The sequence below is a fragment of the Ambystoma mexicanum genome, chromosome 13 (genome assembly GCF_040938575.1).
Source record: "Ambystoma mexicanum isolate Mex_15411 chromosome 13, UKY_AmexF1_1, whole genome shotgun sequence".
Lineage (NCBI taxonomy): Eukaryota > Metazoa > Chordata > Amphibia > Caudata > Ambystomatidae > Ambystoma > Ambystoma mexicanum.
In genome coordinates, this window is record NC_090938.1 from 576867496 (window position 1) to 576875264 (window position 7769).

Here is a 7769-nt window from a genome sequence, read left to right on the forward strand (position 1 = left end):
AAACCCTAAATGAACACTTAAGAAAGCCTTTGATAGATTCAGAACCTCTTGCCCAATGTGTGGCACCCCATTTATTTGATTTATTTATTGGATAGTTATAATGCACCGATAGAGCCATATGGTGTTTCAAGGTGCATCAGGACTTGCTTGTCAAAAAATCCAAAATAATTCCTGTAAAAATGTGCGCCTGCCAATTAGTGTTAGTGGATTGTTTTTATTGAGAGACAAGTCCGTAAAAATCCAAAATAAATCCTGTAGAAATGCGTGCCTGCCAATTAGTGTTAGTGGATTGTTTTTTTACTGAGAAACACGTCAGTAAAAATCCAAAATACATCCTCCAACCCAAGACAAATAAATCCTTGCTTGGAAAAATCCCCCAAAATCCAAAATAAATGCAAAAAAAACCTGCAGCTTCAAATCAAGCCAGAAGCAATCCCAAAACAATCCAAAAAGTGGATTTCTTTTTTACTAGGGCTGGGCTTCCGGCGCCGCGGCACACACACTGCGAGCAGAGGGGAGAAGCAGGCAGTCGGAGACCAAAGCCTCATCATGTAAGAGGGGGAAGGGGCAGGAGAGGGCGTAGGGTGCCGAGTAGCGCCTGTATGTAGGGGGGAACCCCGACATGGACCTTGGAGAGGGTCATGCACAAAAGGTTGCACTTGCGGAATTACAGCCATTTGTTGTGGAATCGCAGGTGTGACCTGTTGTGCGCGACCCAGTGACATAGAACCATTTGCTATGTTCTTGCTCCTTTGAGTCTGGAACCATATATAGCAGATTACTGTGGGGCATAGGGGAAGTACTGTTTTGTTCCCTAGTTTTGGTGGTGTTGAGTTGACTGCTCTTTGCAGGCTGTATCAAAGTTGTAGCAGCAAGTTTGTATCAATCACGGCACCAGGTGATTGATTTGTTTCCTTAGAATGTGTTTTGTCGTTGTTGTTACCTGCGTCCATACTTCCAGTTTCTGTTTTAGGGAATGCAGGTTCAAAAAAGTTCACATTTTCCCTGCATTTTTGGTCATTTTCGCCGTGCCTTTAGAGCTTGCCATATCTCCCGTTTTCTTGGCATTTTTATCAGCAGTAAATTGTACGTCATAGCTCAGTTACACACTGCAGGAAGCAGAAAACTTCACTCATCCCCGCAAAAATGGTTATCCGCCTACCTCTATGACAGCTTGCCACGGCCCAGCAGTCAGCTTTCACTGCAGTCTGCAGACTGCTACACTTTGACAGCACTTTGCGCATGATTCATCCACCTGCAGGCTTTTACGTCCACGCCTCACACTGATTGGTAAGTATCACGCCTTCACAGCAGAACACAACACTGCTCCTTACGAGCGCGCTGCAAAATGTGTCAGTCCTCCACGCAGACCAGCAGACTGCTACACTTCGGCAGCACTTCGCTTAACAGTGTGGTGTGAATGTCCGACCACTGGTGGGCCCACACTTTCTCGGCATTCTCAGTAGGCACCTCCTGGACCTTGGTCTCAGGATTCACAATAGGCCTCGCTCAGTGATCTTGGATTTCAGGCTTTGCCATAGGTTTCTTCCCAGGCCTAGTGATTCAGGCTTCTCGCCAGGTCTTTTCCTAGACCTTGGGTTTCAAGCTTCTCAGCAGGTTTTCATCAGGCCTCATATGTCAGGCTTCTGTGCAGGTTACCTTCTAGATCATATTCTTCAGGTCTCTCGGTAAATCTTCCCAGACCTTAGATTTCAGTCTTCTAAGTGGGCATTTCTCCTAGACATTAAACCACATGAATCACAGCAAGTGTCTCTCCTAAGCCTTGTGGTTAACGATTCACAGCAGGCCTCTCTCCTGGTCCTTGGGGTACAGGATTCACAAGAGACCACTCAAACAAGGGAGCATGAACAGACACGCCAGTATCCCTTGAAAATCTTCCTCCTGACTTGGCTCTTTATTTAATTATTTAGACATTTATATATCGCACATAACCCAGAGGCATCTAGGCGCTTTATTTTAGGAGAATGGTTGCAGATTCCAGGTTACATCATTATCTTACATTATTTACAGAACTTCCGACAGGTCACATCATTATCTTACATTAGTTACAGAACTTCTGACGCCATAATTCGTTGCGTGTGTTGTTTGCAGCATAGAGCAGCAGGAGGGTAAGTTACGACATACAGGGTATACAGACAATAATGAAGAAGTGTTATGGATATCTGCCTGTGAGAACCCTACGGTTAAATTAGTTGAGGACTTGGGTGAAAGCCATGTTTTAAGGCTTTTTCCCATGAGAAATTTGGAAATAAAATAGGTTACCACAGAAGAGCCCCAGGGTGCAGATGCCTACTGGGAAATCGTCAGAGTTCCCTGTGGGCCAGTCCACCCCTGCTGACTGTCGAGTTTCCCTCCCTGAATCTGTCCCCTCTTTCTTCCTCTGTAGATTTAGATAGGATTGCTTTATCTGTGCAAGAGAGGTCAAGGGGGCAGGCCATTCCTTGCTTCCCTTAAACTAGCAGTAGTTACAGAGTCCAGCGCCACTGGAAGCAAAAGGACTGTGATATGGTGTTGGGGAGAGCCTGATTACCTTGATAAGATGTACTGTCTGCTCCTCAGGTGTAAAGGCTACTTCCCTTAAAGGGACACCATCCCTAGTTGGTACCATGTGACTTCCCCCTGCCCTGAGACAGGCACTATGTGTGGGCGACCAGGGGATACTTCCCATACCACCCCTGAGCCCATCATGCACTAGCTTGAGGAGGCCCCAGACCTCCCTGGTCAACCCCACTAGATGTCCCCAGATCAAGACCGGAGATTTCATCACAAACATAAGAAGCACTTCGTTGTCTTTTGGGCCTTACTCATTTATGGGAAGTTACCAATACCATTTCTTTCACTGATGTCATATTAATTAAGGAAAGCTATTGGGAGGTCACCACAGCCAAGGTCCAGTTAAGTAGGTTACACCCTAGACTAATCGTGTACCTTGTATTTCATCATGAAGTGATATGAGAGCCAGGAACCATACTTGGGTGATATCTGGCTCTGGGAAATGCGCACCCGTCTTGGCACTTGCCCCTTAGAGCGTTTACTGGAAAGTGGGCACGGCATGATCCACGAGAGGCTGTGTTCACGTGGTCTGTCCGAGGGGTAGGTGGCCCATTACTTTTTTCTATACAGCCAATAAAGTCACGTAAAGCAGAGCTCTCTTACGCCCCTTGTGCTCATGGCTAGTATTACCAATTAACAAGAGACTTTTTTCTGGGCCTACTCTGACGCCAGCCCAGTGGTGGTTTTCAGCATTTCTACTTTTATTCAGAGAGTGTGGAAGCGGCGTGACTGCGGTCAGCAGCCTGAACAGCTGGACTGCGAGGTTACCAGTCTCCATTTGGTGTGCCTCTTCCTGCCATACTTCGATCAATAAATACCCCTTAGGTAAAGTACATTGATATTCGTATATTTCACTTGAACATTGGTACTTGGATACAGTTATTAACACACTGAAAATGTTGCCTCTGTTTCATTGCTTCTTTTAAATCAACTGGTTCGTTAAATGCATTTGTTAAAAGCATACATTAATGCTTTCACTCATCCTTTTTAGGAACTGGATCATTTTAGTTGATTTGTATGGCGAATTATCGATTCTGTCACCCCCATTCTCCCTGCCACACAAATGCAAATTCCTTTCCGCCAACATCTGATTTTGCATTTGATGCTGCACTGAAGTCCTATGGAACGCAACTGCTTTTACAAATCTGGCAGATTCCGTAGGAATCCCTGTAAATGCCTCCCGCCACGTACACACATGGAGGGGTCATTTATGATTATTTGTGCTATAAGGTGTGCAAATGGCAGAGAACCTTTGTCTGCCCGGATTTTCATGCATTGTTTGCAGACTGCATTTCAAACAATGAAAATTGCACAGAGGCACTGTGTGTACCGAAGTGCCAGTGGCGTGTCCACACTCTTTTGACTGGAGTGGGCCAAGTGGGACACTGGTCTATGCAGGTTTGGCATCGGGGGAGTATCCAGCATTGCAAGAGCGAGGAAGGAGCGGGACACAAAAAAAGTCCTGCTACCCCCCCCCCCGCTCAAATGCAGTGCCCGCAATTCCATTCTGTCTCATTTGCGCGTCAAACCACCCACCCCTGGCCCAATCTACTTTTCTGGTAAGATGCAGATGGCATTTTCACACATCACAAAAAAATGTAAACTCCAGGATCCTTACAGATGCAGGCCACTCCTCTAGTAGAGCTCTGCCTAGGCGCTCTGGGGCAAAATGCATTCAAACCTCCTAATTTTCATATGGATTGCACCAACACAAGTGACTTCACAGAAAAGGACATTGCAAGGAGCAACATCAATCTTTTATACTTGGAGGCACCATGGAAGTGACTTCAGAATTAGATTCCATAAGTAAGCCAGGTGGCAAATAACCTTGTGGTGCACAATACCTAAATTGCACTATTATTATATATGGAGCAACTCTATAGTCATTAGGTTTTTTTTTTATAATAGCATGATATATTAACATAAGCTAAGAAGTGAATCAGAATCAATTACAGAGCTACAAATAGGACACCGTGCGAATAAATGATTTGCACAGGAACAAACACTTTGGTTAAATGGTGAAACCGGGATGTGGACAATTTAAGCAACTGAGCACATCTTCCCAGGTTTAGTTGATATAGATATTTATTAAGGATTTGATTTACATTTCATTTGTTAAAATGATACTTTATCTATAGCAATGCCTCGGAAGCAAAACACACTACATAATAAACTAGTATTTTATAGTAAACTATCTATACACTATATACATTGTCATAGAAATATGTTGAGCAATAAGAGTATGGCTTTAGTTTCATTCTCCCAATCCTGCATGCAAAGTCACAATACCATCATGAAGATTAATGTGAGCCTAAAAAATCCCTGTTGGCTTTTAAAGCCATTGGGCCTCATTATGAGTGTGGCGGCCCGGAAATAAGGGTGCCGGTAGCAACCTACCAGCACCCTTTCCGGTACGGCACACTCCGTCGTGGGCGGAGGCGGTTTCTGCCGCCTGACTTCTGCCTCCGTCAGGACTTGTAATGTCCTGGTGGCACTGCAAAGTCAGGCGGCGTATTCGTTGTTACGAGGACGGCGGCAACCCGCCGGTAGCACCAGCGGGTTACCGCCATCCTCGTATTGAGGCCCATAGTAATTATTTCACAAAGCATATATCATTATGCACCCTTCTCACTTCTGATCACCCGATTCAGATTTCTTAAGGGACAAAAGTCCCTACCAATAGCCCCCTCTCCAGCCCATCAGTGCCCAATGGCTCACATTGTAAAGCTCTGTTGAGACAGAGCAACGTGAGAGCCCCTCTGCTGCCCGGAGCTACTTGGGACATTGTCCTGGCAGTGGGGCACCTCTCCCATTCCGCAAATGTCAAAGGTGTCCTGCTACCAGGACAATGAGCATGCTGAGCACCACCTCCAACGACTGATGTCCAAGCCACAATCGTACCTACCCCATGAAACTCAGCATTTCAAGAGAGCATCGCCCCACCAAGAGCCAAGACATCTCCAGACTGGGACCCAGGAAGGTGAAGACAGGAAAGCCGGCATTCACCTGGGAGGCACACACACATGGAAACAACTCACCTACTATCATCGGGTGACCCCCCTCCCCTGCATCCTGCACTCCAGGATGGGACAGAGGGAACATTGCATGACTTATTCCAGATTACCACAACAGGCTTATTCCCCGCCTCATGCCCTCACCCGCCTGAACCAGACGCTCTACTTGTACAGTGCTCTGCAGCTTTCTAATGTGTTCAGTGCTATATAAAGGCTAGGTTACCAAGGACATATAAAGGAAACTGTTCACCCGACTAGGGCATGTTGGCACTAGGAAATCCACTACATGTATACGGACCTTGGTCCTGTAATTCAATAGGAACCCCTGTCAGCTATCAGTCTGTTAAAGGAAACACGTTCACTCCTTTGCTCCCCATCTGGTTGCTGTAGGAACTGCGCCTGTGAAGTACTTCTAGCTGCCACCTGCTGCCGGCTTTAGCTTAGGTTGAAAGTCAAAGCCTCCCAGCAAAGAGGATTGCAGGGCTCAAGAGCAACGTGGAGGATTTCCACCAGACCTGCAAGACATTCTCAGAATACGATTTAGCGAAACATCCCTAATTATGAAAATGCATTCAATTATACATTAACAAACCTAAAAGAAATAGAAATGGTAAAGGGGTACGTGGAGTAAGGAGGAAATGGCAAGCATAAGAGGGTCGGCGGGGTATCCCCCATAAACACAAGTGACAGTGGTTAGAAAGAAATTAACTTCAAGACTAAAAAAAGTTGAAAAAGACTCATTTATAGGAAACGCATAGATCCGTATGGGCACCTTTCATTATGAGTACCTAACTCGAGGCCGTGGTTCCGTAAATAGCTTACCATTGATAAATGAAAGGGCTGCAACCTGTGGCTCGCCAGATACCTTGGACTACAATTCCCATGATCCCTCACTATTGATTATTCTGCCTAAGGCTGATGGGAGTTGCAGTCAAAAACATCTGGAGAGCCAAAGGTTGTTGACGCTATTTGAATGCTCTTTTGGGAGTAAGTGCTTCGCAGGGCTCATTCCAAGCACAAGCACACTGTTTCAATTTCTTTCCATACAGTTTAGATTGTTAACCTTGGTAGGCAATGGGGCTGGTACAAGAACAAGCTTTCCAGGACCTCAGATCAGGTCCAGACAGACACGTGCCAAACCGACAGTTACAACTCCCATGAGGCGCCTCTGGCCACCTTTCAACTGAAAGGAACTGTGTACATTTACATTGTGCAGGGCAGACCTAGCACCCAGATGTTGTGCTTGGGATCAAATTAGAGTAGAAAGGCAAAATTCTAACCACCTGGTTCCAGCACTACCATTCTGAGTTGGGTGGAACGATTGGAGGGGACATGTCATGCTTTTGAGCTGTAAAAGCTGCTAATACACGGCTTTCTGTGGCAAGCGTGTGCACTACCACTTTTTTTTATTTAAGAAAGTGTCCACGACTCTTCAGTAAATAAGAAAAGTACTGCTGCAGACTGAGAAATGCCTTCATTATGAAGGAAAAGTGTGCAGAAGATGCTAATGACACCTCAGAGGTGGGGTATTTGAACTCCCTTTTTTTTTACATGTAAAACCGGGGCCTTTGAAATGAGAATCCCCTCTCGGGACCTGCCCTCCATTCCTGACGGTTGCTACGGCTGTGGTCAAGCTGTAATTCAGGCACAAGCAAATGTCGATGTTTTGATGCCAGGCTACCACATTCTCACTTTGACAGAATATGGTGCTGAAAAGAAAAGTGGTCTTCCTTAATAGCAGAACACTTTTCTATTTTTGCATGCACCTCAGAATCAAGCTCAGTCTGCCAATTCTCACAGAAGAGCTAAAGCTGATTCAGCTCAAATTATTGTGTGGTTATATATGACAAATAAAATCTGTTACTTCATGTATTTGTTCTTCTCAGGCACAATATAGTGTTGACTACCAGGGCTTACTTACTCTTTATTTTAATTTGCAGACTCTTGGCTGCAGGTCTACATATCTACAAAACAGCAATTCCAGCAGGTTTTTTTCTTCAGATTTCTGTTTCCCAAACCATGGATGTTTTGCATTTTTGTTGAAATGTGAAATTAGCAGTAGTTTTGGAGTAAGGTTTGCCCTGCTCCTTTGTGAGCAACCTCGTTTTCGTTTTTTATTTAAACCAAATTCGTTTTTGTTTTGTCTTTTCCCCCGGTGCTTTCCACACCATATTTCTCCCT

At 45.2% G+C, this 7769-nt stretch overlaps 1 protein-coding gene across 1 annotated transcript in view; it reads right to left on the reverse strand.

The window, feature by feature from the left end:
- The window catches only part of ABI3 (ABI family member 3), a 331848-nt gene extending 326250 nt beyond the window's left edge, over positions 1 to 5598 (reverse strand). The window contains exon 1 of the mRNA XM_069634398.1: positions 5480 to 5598. The gene's annotated coding sequence lies outside the window, so the exon portion shown is untranslated. The remainder of the gene's footprint in view (positions 1 to 5479) is intronic.
- Between the last annotated feature and the right edge of the window lie 2171 nt (positions 5599 to 7769).